Raw genomic sequence first — 12688 nt, forward strand, 5'->3', positions numbered from 1 at the left:
GTGTCTGGCACCATTACCAGCACACAGTAGGCACTCAGTACGTAGCTGTTGAATCAGTCAATTGAACTGAGCATCCATTCAGACATTAGCATAAGAGCTGTGTCACTAAATAGCTGTCATTCCAAAACTGACAGCCAACCCTGACACAGGCATGCTTGCACAGTTTGTAAGCCATGATTTCAACTTCCTGCACTGCAGACATCTCAGTTAATAGTCCATTCTACTCACATGGCCCTTAGAAGGAAAGGACAAACTAATGGAAATATCTACTAAGAAATAATCTTAGCAGTTAAGAGAATGAGCTTTGATCTACATATAGATCCAGGCCTACATCCTGGCTCCAGCACTGCCTAGTGGGTCAGCTACTTAATCTATCTGAGAATATCAGTTTTCACATCAGTGAAAAGGGTATATTCATAGCATCTGTCTTACCAGGTTATTGTGAGAATAGTCACGTCTTTCAGAAAGCTTCCCTGCTGCCTATGGTAGGCTGGGTTCACTGCTATACTTTCCCTGTCGCACCTGCCAATTACCCTTTGTAATTACCTCTTCAACTACTCACTTCCTTTCTGAATTGTGAACTCCCACAGGACAGGGATGGTGACTGTCTCATTAATTCCTGTGTCCCCAGTGCCTAACAGTCTCTTGGTGCACAGTATTTTGGGTGAACTATATTTGTTAACTGAGTGAAATAATGAGATAATAGTACATATAAACACAAAGGCTAAATTTAGCAAGCTCTCAATAAAAGGTACATATTATTAACAACATAGTATCGGTGCTGAGTTTATTCATCTTGAGAAAACTAACATAGAGGAGCAAGAAATTAGAGGTAGGTATTGTGAATCTAGCTCTGTATCTCATTTGTTATATGACCTTTGCCAAATCTTTATTCTTCTCATTTTTCCAGTATTACATAAAATACTCCTGGTGTCCAACTTAACTTGGTTCTTATAAAGCCTGCCCTTTGCCAGACCACACCCAACAGGCTGTCCTGTGTATGCCCAGAGTTTCTAGATACAGATCCTATACTGCCGTAGTACTCTGCTTTCTCAGCTGCTAATTGTCGACCCCTGATCCCTCTCCACTCTGACCCTGTCTAGCCCCTCAGTTTACACCAATTGGCTATCTCTAGCTTTCAGCTGTGAACTACACTTGTCCTCACAGCAAAGTCCAAAATCCTTAAGGTGCTGACTGGAACCTCATCTTCCCACCTTTTCCTTGCTCACTGTGCTCCAGCCACCAGGCTTTTCTGAAGTTACCTGGTGGAACTAATCTTCCTGATTCAGGGCCTTTGGACCCACCAGACTCTGCTTGGAGCACTGTTTCTCCTACTCAACCTTCATGTCTCAGCTTCTTCAGGGAGCATTACTTGCCTCTCTTGGCAGAATTTAGTTTCACCTGTTATATGCCATCTTCCTTGCAGATCTGGTGCGGTACACTACCAGAGCTTCACATTTTATTTTTAATTTTTAAAAAATCCTCACCTCAGGATATGTTTATTGATTTTAGAGAGAGACAGAGAGAGAAACATTGATGTGAAAGAGAAACAGCAATCGGTTGCCTCCCTAATGCACCTCAACCGGGACCAAACCTGAAACCTAGGTATGTGGCCTGAAGGGGAATCTAACCCATGACCTTTCAATGTACAGGACAATGCACCTACCAACTGAGCCACACTGGCCAGGGCAGAGCTTCACATTTTAAAAGAGATATTAAGCCCTGGCAGGTGTGACTCAGTTGGGTAAATGTCATCCCATGCATGGAGAGGTCACCGGTTCGATTCCCAGTCAGGCGAAGTATATGCCCAGGTTTCGTGCTCAATCCCCAGTGAGGCAACCAATTGATATCTCTCAGCTGCTAATTGTTGACCCCTGATCCCTCTCCATTCTGACCCTGTCTAGCCCCTCAGTTTACACCAATTGGCTATCTCTTGGCTTATCGATGTTTCTCTCTCCCTCTCCCTTCCTCTCTCTCTTAAACCAACAAAAACATAAAAATAAAAGAGAAGTTAAGAATCTGGGCTAAATGTAAAAATTCTGTTTTTAATGATGGCAGGTAATTTTAAAATTGTAAATAGTGAGGGCTGAACCAAAATATCTGTAGGTTAGTGACCGGCTGTGGCCTGCCTGTTTGCAACCTGAGTTGTCCAACCGTTGGCTATACTTGGCAACTATTGCTGTGTTAATCATCACTCCACTTGTTAACTGACCACTCCATGCCAGGCATTGTGCTTGGTGCTTTACACAGATGATTTCATGTAATATCCAAAACCACCTGTGAGGTCAAGTAAGGTTCAGAAAGGTTAAGACAATTGTCCAAGGTTACAAGCCTTAAGTGGTAGAGCCAGGTGCTAAAGGTCTTTCCACTGGACTACTGTGTTTCAAGGTACAATTTGTCAGCTTAGCATGACCAAGGCTTCTTGAAGTTCTGCCTAACAGCAACAACTACTACTATTTGTTGTGTGCTCACTATTCAGCAGGCATTGTGCTAACCACGTCACACAATCTGATTCAATCTTCCCAACATACAAAGGAGCTACTGTTATCATCCTCATTTCATAGAGGAGGAAACTGAGGTATAGAACAGGTATCTGATTTACCCAAGGTAAAGACCGGATTCAAACCCAGACAATCTGATGCCACAGCTGCCACTCTTAGGAACCCCATCACCAATTTGGGTTTGAGATGAACAGGGAAAGGGAAAATTTTATAAGTCTCTCTTTCTCCAATCCAGAGCCCCACAGAGGACTCAATTCCAAGAGGAATTCCACCCCCTCCCTCCGGCTATTTCCAAGAACCTGTTATTGAGAGATGTGGCCTGCAGGTGGCAGCAACAGCAAGTCCCTAAATTCTGCACTGTTCAAAGCCAGGATGAGGAAGTTTTTAAAAGTCAGATTCACTCGTTCGCATTTTGTTCTCTGATTGGCCCAACTAGTTCTTTGCCAGTTAATTGGACTTGGTTCTCAGCCCAGTAAGAACCGCCAGGATTGCCAAGCCGACCACAGCTGTGAAAGAAGCAAGCCCAAAGGATCTGAAACTACGGTAAAGTCTTCCAGTCCAATAACCATCCTGATGATTTTCAACTGTGTTGGTTGGAACCGTGTTTCAGTAGTCCTCCAACATTTTTTGAGTTTTTACCTTAAAAAAAATTCCCTATTTTGTTGTTGTTTTTAAGGTACCATAAGGTATATATTTAAGGAAAAATTCAATAGCACAAACATGTACACAGTGTAAAGTTAGCTATCATGCTTACCCCAAGTCACTATTTTTCCACCCCAGAGGAAAGCTTGTGTATCCTTCCAGGTATACACCAAGAACAGAAAAGTACATGCATATATCCTCCTAAAGAAATAAATGATAACCTAAAACTAAACTTCTATAAGAAAATATAGGGGGAGGCTTCTCCCTCTGGGTCTGAGCCTCCTCCCTCAGGAGACTGTTGCAGTCAGCCAGCCCCTACTCCACCGTAATCATGTGTGACCGAAAGGAGGTGATCAAATATGCTGATATGTAGGAGGAGATGCAACAGGACTCTGGAATGTACTACTCAGGCATTGAAGAAATATAACATGGAGAAGGACATTGTGGCCCACATTAAGAAGGAATTTGACAAGAAGTACAACCCCACCTGGCACTGCATCGTGGGAAGGAACTTTGGTAGTTACACGACACAAACAACCAAACACTTATCTACTTCTACCTGGGCCATTCTTCTGTTCAAATCTGATTAAAAGCATGGACTGTACCACACACCCACTGATCCACCCAAAAATAAGGAATGCAGCCTTAATTCCAAATACCAGAGACTGAAATCTTCAGCCTTGCCTAAAGGAACACTGTAATCTTGAACCTTTTATTGTGTTGGGTTTTACTTTATTTTCTTTATGTGTTTTTTTATTTATTTCAGAGAGAGAGGACGGGAGAGGGAGAGAAATATCTACCGGCTGTCTCCTGCACGCCCCCTACGGGGGATTGAGCCTGCAACCCGGGCACATGCCCTGACTCGGGAATCGAACTGGTGACCTCTCCACACTGGTCAGGGCACTTATTGTGTTGTTTTTGTACAGGGCATTCTCTATAGTCATTTGTTGAGGTTATAAAACAATAAGAAAAGAAAAAAAAGGGGGAAATTTTTGTGATCTTGAGTTAAACAAGATTTCTTGGATATGACATGATTCACAAGAGAAAAAAAGACAAGTTGAACTTAAAAAATTTAAAACTCTGCTCTATGAAAGATGCTACAACAAACCACAGACCAGAAAAAAAACATTTGCAAAAATCACATATTCAATATGGGTCCCGTACCTAGAATACATAAAGAATTCTCACAACTCACAATAAGAAAACAAACCTATAAATGAATGGGCACAATACTAATACAGATACTTCACTAAAGAAGATATATAAATGGTAATTCAGCACATGAAAAGGGGCTGAATATCATTAGTTATTAAGGAATTGTTGGTTTTATTGAGGTACCACTACACACATATTGGAATGGCTAAAAACAATAATTTTTAAAAATCTGACAATATCAAATGCTGATAAGCACACAGAGCGACTGGAGGTTTCATTCTTGCTGGTGAAAATTCTAAATGGTGTAGCCATTTTGGAAAAGAGTTTGGGTTTTTAAATATAAAATTAGATGTACACTTACCATGCAACTCAGCAATCCCACTCCTAAGTATTCACCTAAGAGAAATAAAAACTTAGGTTTATACAAAAATCTGTACACAAATGTTTATAGGAGCTTCATTAACAGTCAACAAAAGCTATAAACAATCCCAATGTCCTAAACTGGAGAATGAAGAAACAAATTATGATACACCCACACAACAGGATACTACTCAGCAATAAAAAGGCACAAACTGCCCTAGCCCATTTGGCTCAGTGGTTAGAGTGTCAGCCCGTGGACTGAAGGGTCTCAGGTTTGATTCCAGCCAAGGCCATGCACCTCGGCTGCAGGCTCAATCCTTGTCCTGGTCTACGCACAAGCGGGAGGGAGGCAACCAATCGATGTGTCTCTATCACATTGATGTTTCTCTCTCTCCCCCCCATTTCCACTCTCTCTGAAAAGCAATGGAAAAAATGTCCTCAGGTGAGAATTAAAAAAAACCCAAAAACAAAAGGAACAAACTACTGATACATGCAACAACATGGATAAATTTCACATGCCTTATTCTAAGTGAAAGTAGTCAGATTCAAAAAGCTCTATTTTTTTATTCCATTTGTATGACTTTCTGGGGGAAAAACAAACTACAGGAACAGAAAACAGATCGGTGGATGCCATGGTTGGGGGGAGAGATTGACTATAAGATATAGCATGAAGGAATATTTTGGGGTAAATGGGTAATTTAGATTATAATGATGGTAGTTACACAACTGAATGCATTTGACTCACAGAACTGAACAACAAAAAGAATGAGATTTACTGTGTGTAAAAAAAAAACCCACAACTGTTTAAAAACAAAAAACACACCCCAGCAGGTGTAGTTCAGTGGTTGAGTTGCTCCATGAACCAGGAGGTCACGGTTCAATTCCCGGTCAGGGCAGAGGCCCAGGGCTGTGGGCTCAATCCCCAGTAGGGGGCGTTCAGGAGGCAGCTGATCCATGACTCTCATCACTGATGTTTCTATTTCTCTCTCCCTCTCCCTTCCTCTCTTTGAAATCAATAAAAACATATTAAAAAAAAAGCCCACAACAATACTCCCCCTCCACCATTTTGAAAACTATTGATTTCAGGTTGGCATAACAGCTGTGGTTGGTACAAATAAATTACTGTTTTCCCTTATATAAAAAAAAGGCAGTATATTTTGTACACTGCTCTGCTCTATGCTTTCTTTTAAATAGAGAACTATTTCAAGCATACAGAAAAATAGAGGTTTTTATAACAAACACCTAAGTACCTTTCACCAGTTATCAAATCTTCACGCTTTGCCTTATTATTATTTTTTTAATATATCTTTATTGTTTTCAGAGAGAGGAAGGGAGAGGGAGAGAGAGATAGAAACATCAATGATGAGAGAGTCATTGATTGGCTGCTTCCCGCATGCCCCTGACTGGGGATGGAGCCCGCAACCTGGGCATGTGCCCTGACCGGGAATCAAACTGCAATCTCCTGTATCCTAGGTCGATGCTCAACAGCTGAGCCACGCCTGGCCAGGCTGCCTTATTTTCTTACAATTTTCTTCAAGAAATAAGAGAGATATGTTTTAAGCCCCAGTGTATCCCTCCTTTCACTCATTCCTTTTCCTCTCTCCTCAGAATTGCTTGCCTGAAGGTTTTATTTCCTCATGATTTTTTAAAACTATGTATGTATAAATCCTTAAATAGTATATAGCCTTGTCTGTCTTATTTAAAAATTTTATATACATGGTATCAAGCTGTATATAACCTTCCGCAACTTTTTTCACATTTTGTTTTATCTATGCTGATACCTGTACCTTTGGTTTATTCACTTTAACTGTTTTGTAGTATTTTATATTATGAATATATCACAGCTAATTTGCCCATTCTCCATTAGATTGTCTCTATTATTATTATTATAATTTGCTATTTCATATACTGCTACAGTAAACACACTTACTCCTGTAGCCTGTGTCTATGTTCATTGCTGAAAACTTGGAAGCTTAAAAAAAAATAGAAAGATGCCCGGCCACGCATGGCTCAGCAGTGGAGCATCCACCTATGATCCAGGAGATCACGGTTCAATTCCCCATGAGGGCACATGCCCAGGTTGTGGGCCCCAACCCCAGTGCCGGGCTTGCAGGAGGCAGCCAATCAATGACTCTCTCATCATTGATGTTTCAACTCTCTCTCCCCCTCTCTCTTCCTCTCTGTGAAATCAATAAAGATATATTAAAAAAGAAAAGATGAAAACTAATATTACCCACCATAAGTTACTGTTTATTGAGCATTTAACGTGTATCAGGTATAGTGTTGGGCACCTAATGTGCATTAACTTTATTATTTAATTCTCATACCAACCTATATATCAGGTACTATTAAGTTTTCTATTGTACAAGGAGGAAACTGAATCTTAATGAGTTTAAGTAACTTAGCCAAGGGCACACAGATAGGAAGTGGCAGAACAGGTTTCTGATGCCAAAGACTCTGCTCTTAACATTAGGCTCCAACAGTGCCCATAACCTCTAAATACAGAAATAATGATTAGAAATAGGCTTTACTGTTAACTGGTCTCCCAGAAGACAACGGAGGCCTGGCCCAGGCCACTTTCCATTTAATAAATTATACTGGGAGTATAATACACATGCAGAAAAGTATAGAAAAGTATTTATATCCCAAGTGATGAGTTTCCACAAATTGAATATATCCATGTGGATGAAAAGGGGGCTCTATAAACCTGAGAGTAACCTCACAGGATGATCTGATCATGAATTCCTAACTGGGTAGGTCATGAAGGGTAGTCGCCCTCAGGCCTATCACTTCCCTAGTAAAAGGTTATCTTTGCCTTAAGCAAGCCCTGTCCATTGTTTTAGTGCATCTAGGTTAACACACCTATGAAAGGCGTCTTTTTCAGACCCCTGGGAACCATAACCACCCTCAAGAGAGTGCAGAGGCCCTGGCCACATAGCTCAGTTGGTTAGAACATCTTCCGGAGAGGCCAAGGTCGGAAGGCTCCATTCCAGCTCCCGGCAGGTACAAGACTCAATCAATGAATGCCTAATTAAGTGGAACAACAAACGGACGTTTCTTTCTCCTGCTCTCTCTAAAATCAGTAAATAAAAATAGAGAGAGCACTTAACCTTGTTAACTGTCCTCTAATCCAATCATAGAGGTTTCCCTGCTTTGCTTTCTCCTGGAGGCCTGAAACCAGCCAGGCTTGGAGGAGATGTTGGCCGCTTCCTCCAGTTGGCCCTAGTGGAGGAAACGGAAAGGAGCTGAGATATTTGCGATGTATAATAACTGGGTTTAATGGGCCGAAGGAGGAGTTAAGAATGATTCATGAATCTCTTCCTAATGGACAACGTTGAGGGAATTTCCTTCTAAATTTTTTGCACTTCAAATTGGCCGTTAATAGTTTTTTCTGTCGGGGAGATTATATTTTAAATTTGGCACCACAGTTTTCTAAAAACACTCACATCAGCTCCCACCTTAGGCACTGCCTGGAGCTCAGTATATTGAACTCTGTCCTTCCAAGACCACAGACCTTTGTCCTCAGTACCAGGAAAGGTTCCCAAATTCTTTTCCACGCCGGGCTCCTGCAGGCGGCGCATGCCCAGAGAGGCAGTGTGGGGCGACCGCCCGGAGAGAAGTTTCCGCCATTTCGTGGGGCCCGACACAGCTGGCCCCTGGCTAGAGACTACAAGTTCCGTGAGCCCCCGCGGCGGCCCTTCCTACCCCTCACTGTCCGGCCTGCTCCTTCTCCCCCCCTTTCTCGGGGGCCGAAGGCTCAGGCTGCCGCTGGCGGCCCGCGGGCCAAGTAGGATTTCCGGGGGAAACTACTGTGGAGGCTGAGGAGGCGGCGGCGGCGACCCGGGTGAGTTTGGCGAGCAAGGAAAAGTGAGCGGGAAGTCCCCGGGGTCAGGCTGCTGCCGCCTTTTAGGCTTGGGTCTCGTTCTTGGCTCCGCCTGGGGGTCGCGGTCCGGGGGAGGGAAATGGCTCGGGCCGCGGTCGCCTCGGGCGGCGGACAGGGCGGGCCGGGCCGCCGCCTCCTCCTCCGCGGTCCCAGAACGGTCTCGCAGCGACTGCTACGGCTGCGTGTCTGGGCGCTGGCTCTCCCTCTCCGCCCCAGGCGACTTGGCGGGGCCCTTTTGTCTGGGCTGCTTTACGTCCCTTTGTGCCTGCGAGTGGAGTTGCCTCCTCTGGGGAGCCCCCGGGGCCAGTCCCTGACTGGGACCTGTCCCTGGGGATCCGGTTACCGTAAGCGGATCGGGTCAAAGTCCATTTTTCAAAACCGCCCGGCCTCAGACCTCTGCATCCCGGCTGGGCAGAGCGGAAGCTTCGGAGCCAGGCAGAGGTAGACGGAGTTTCTGTTGAAAATCTCGAGGTTATTGTCTAACTCCAGCCCCGGGCGACTTCAGGGCACGAATCTCCTGGCGTTTTCGGTAGGGAAATGGCCTTTGGAAAAGAAGTGAGCCCCACTCCCGGGGAAACTCGGAAGGGATAGAATTGGCTGCGATGTCTGTTTGGGGCGCAGCTGTGATCGGGGAACTAAAGAACCAATGCGGATGGTCTCCATGGTACTACACCTCTCGAAACTCGGAGGAGAGAAAGTGATTTATTGCAGCGAGCAACCTCTTCATTCATTGCATGCAGAAAAAAGACTGCAGTACTTCATCCAGCCTCCCAGTTCCCCGTCCCCCAAATTCTTTTCTTATTTCTTCTACCTAAGATGTCGAAAGAAAACGTCCATTAATAAAAGGGTTTGCTTTATAGAGCTAGAAGCTTAGTGGCTTCTAGAAAGCAAAAAAAAAAAAAAAAAAGACTGTTTCACCAAGTAATAGGAATGAAGCCAGTTTTCAAGAGTAGAGGTAATGCTACGATCCTTACTGCAACCCGTGAGTCTTGCGGATTTGAGCAAACTTTGTTAGATAATGGTTAACTTTATGTATGTCCTGTTGGAAGACTGAATTGCTAGATATTCAGCTTAAGATAACTCTTTATAGAAGCCATTGCAGATACTCCTTTTGAAAAAGATTTAGTATTTCAAGTCTCTGAAATGAGGACAACTAGGATTCTTTTACACGAATCAGGGAAGGTTATTGAAGTTATATAGGTTAAATTCCCACCCTAGCCATGTAGGCAAACAAAGCCCTTTGTACTTCATTATTTTCATATCTCATAATGGAAGTGATTTACTCTGAGAATCGCAGGTTGTGTTCATAATATTGTATAGGGATAGAGGTCTTTAATGCAGTTCTTCAATTTTTAATCCAGCAATGAGTGGGGATTGTTTGTGTTTTCCTGGCTATAATTTGAAGAAGCATCCATAGAACTGATCTAGTAGTTTTAAAGATCATCTAAGGAACAGCTGTAATTTATTTCTTCAAACATGCCAATGCTGTTAATTTTAAAAACAGCTTATATACATCATTATTATTTTATTGATCGACTTGAGAGAGAGGAAGGAGGAGAGAGAAATATCTATTTGTTGTTCCACTTATTTATGCATTAATTGGTTGATTCTTGTATGGGCCCTGACCAGGATTGAACCAGCAACCTTGACTTATGGGGAGGATGCTCTAACCAATTGAGCTACCTGGTCAGGGCCTCATACATACTATGTAATTTCATTTTTACTGTAATTCTGTGAGGTAGTTGTTCTCTCATTTTACGGCTGACAAATGTTAAATTTACAGCCTCTAAAATGTTCTCTGACTTGCCTAAGGTCACAGAGTTCACCTAGGTAGGAAATAGTAAACCATACTTGAAGCCCAGTGTTCTTTCCATTACCTATTTCATTTACACATCATACCACCACCTACTGGAATTTAAATATTGGAGAAAATAATGAAAATATTTTCCAGTCAGAGCAAACTGATATATAAGGAACTGGAGTTTCTAGAATTATAAACAGTGTCATACTGAATGTTGCCATTATCTTATGGTATGCTGTGATTACTTTGTACGTAAGCAGAATGGCAATTTTTTGGATCCCTAAGGGTGGGAAAGGGTGGTCAATTCCTAGGCTGAGGTTTTGACTAATTATTACTAAAAGGTTTATTTACTAAAAGGTTTTGACTAATCTTTGCTTAACGGTTTATTAAGAAATATGTTGGAGAACATACCATATACAGCAGCTTTGGCTGCTGAAACTAACATTGAAGAAAGAACTGAAATTCAGATACTTTTCTAGCCAAAGAGTCAAGAATCAAGAAAATGTTTCCTTTTTGCTTTTAGTAAAAACTTTTAATCAGTTTCAGAGCTGCAGTTTAAGTCTTGGATTTATGTCAGAACATGCCATGAATGTGACATCAGAAATAGAAACTTAATTTACCTCCCTTACTTAAATTCTTTTTAGGTAAAGTGCATAACATGCCAGTGGAATTGAGTCAGTACAATTAGTCTAGCCTTTCTAACTAGTAGAAGCCTGTTTCAAATCTCTTACTATGCCATCGTAATGGAAGGAATTTAAAAATTTTTTTTAAATTTATTTATTGATTTTAGAGGGAGAGAGAAACATCGATTTGTTGTTCCACTTATTTATGCATTCATTGGTTATGTCTTGTATGTGCCCTGACCCAGGATCGAACCTGCACCCTTGGCATATTAGGAGGACACACTAGCCAACTGAGCCACCCGGCCAGGGATGGAAGGAACTTTTTCCTTTTCTTTCTTTTTTTGCTATTGGTCTTCTTTATTTCCAAGGCAGTTCATTCATTCAGTCAACAAATATTTTTTGAACCTCAGCCAGTTTGGTTCAGTGGTTAGAGCGTCAGCTTGTGGACTGAAGAGTCCTGGGTTCATTCTGGCCAAAGGCACACGTACCTCGGTTGCAGGCTCCATCCCCAGCCCTGATCAGGGTGCATACGGGAGGCAACCAATCTTTGTGTCTCTCTCACATCAATGCTTCTCTCTCTCTTTCTCCCCCTTCCTCTCTCTCTGAAAAGCAGTGGAAAAAATATCCTTGGGTGAGGATTAAAATAATAATAATAATAATAAAAAGTTTAAAAACCACACAAATATTTATTGGAAGCCTAGTGTGTTCTAAATACTATTATAGACCAACCCTGAGGAAAAAGCAGTGAAAACAGCCTTAGCAGTTTGGCTCAGTGGCTAGATTGTTGGCCTGCAGACTGAAGGGTCCCCAGTTTGATTCCGGCCAAGGGCACATACCTCGGTTGCAGGCCTGATCCCTGACCCCTGTCGGGGTGCGTGGGGGAGGCGACTACCTGATGTGTCTCTCTCACATTGTTTCTCTCTCTCTCTCCCCCTTCTACTCTCTTTGATAAGCAATGGAAAAAATATCCTTGAGTTAGGATTAAAAAAAAAAAAAAGGCAGTGACAACAAAAGTCTTTTCCCTTTGGTGGCTTATAGACTGATGAGAGGTGAGGTAGAAAGACAGAGAAATCAGACAGTAAATAAGGACTAAATAAATGAAATCCTGTCTTATTTACCTTGCAACTTTGAGGGGGTCGCCTCTCTGAACTTTATTTTTCTCATCTTTAACATGGGGATAATGATTCCTGCTCTACCTAGCAGTATTTGGTTGTATTATACCCTTCAAATTCCTGTAGTAAGTTACCGTTACTACTACTAGAAAAGGAACATTGAGAGAAGGCTATTTGTACAGAAACAAAAAAACGGATAGATTCTCTGGTCTAAGAGAGTCTGGTGTCCCATTATAAACCATTATGTGACTATTAGTCATGTCTTCACATGGGCTACTATAACCCTTTATATAGACCTTTTTTAATAGCACTTAACAAAACTAATAATTATTATTATATATATTGTTTAATCCTCATCTGAGGACATGCTTAGGGAGGGAGAGAGAGAAACATCAATTCGTTGTTCCACTTATTTACGCATTCATTGGTTTATTCTTGTATGTGCCCTAACTGGGGATCCAACCCACAACTTTGGCGTATTGGATGACACTCTAACCAACTGAGCTACCCGGCTGGGGCAAGACCATTATTATCTGTCCTGTATTGTCATAGTTAACTCTCTTAATGGCTAGGACTCTGTTCTAGTCTACATCCTCACTGTTCAGCACACT

The 12688-nt window shown here is 42.2% G+C and overlaps 1 protein-coding gene and 1 long non-coding RNA gene across 5 annotated transcripts in view; one reads left to right on the forward strand and one right to left on the reverse strand.

The window, feature by feature from the left end:
• The window catches only part of LOC308561001, an 82216-nt gene extending 73896 nt beyond the window's left edge, over positions 1–8320 (reverse strand). Inside the window, exons 1-2 of the long non-coding RNA XR_013999419.1 lie at positions 8117–8320; positions 4660–4694 (exon numbers count right to left, since the gene is read on the reverse strand). This is a non-coding gene — a long non-coding RNA (uncharacterized lncRNA). The remainder of the gene's footprint in view (positions 1–4659; positions 4695–8116) is intronic.
• A 92-nt stretch (positions 8321–8412) lies between these two features.
• The window catches only part of PHACTR4 (phosphatase and actin regulator 4), a 73657-nt gene continuing 69381 nt past the window's right edge, over positions 8413–12688 (forward strand). For 2 of the 4 annotated variants that reach the window (XM_081145391.1, XM_081145392.1), the window contains exon 1: positions 8413–8502. The gene's annotated coding sequence lies outside the window, so the exon portion shown is untranslated. The remainder of the gene's footprint in view (positions 8503–12688) is intronic. The other 2 variants (XM_081145393.1, XM_081145390.1) reach the window with 2 other exon arrangements.

Source organism: Miniopterus schreibersii (assembly GCF_964146895.1).
Source record: "Miniopterus schreibersii genome assembly, chromosome: 8".
NCBI classification, from domain to species: Eukaryota; Metazoa; Chordata; class Mammalia; order Chiroptera; family Miniopteridae; genus Miniopterus; species Miniopterus schreibersii.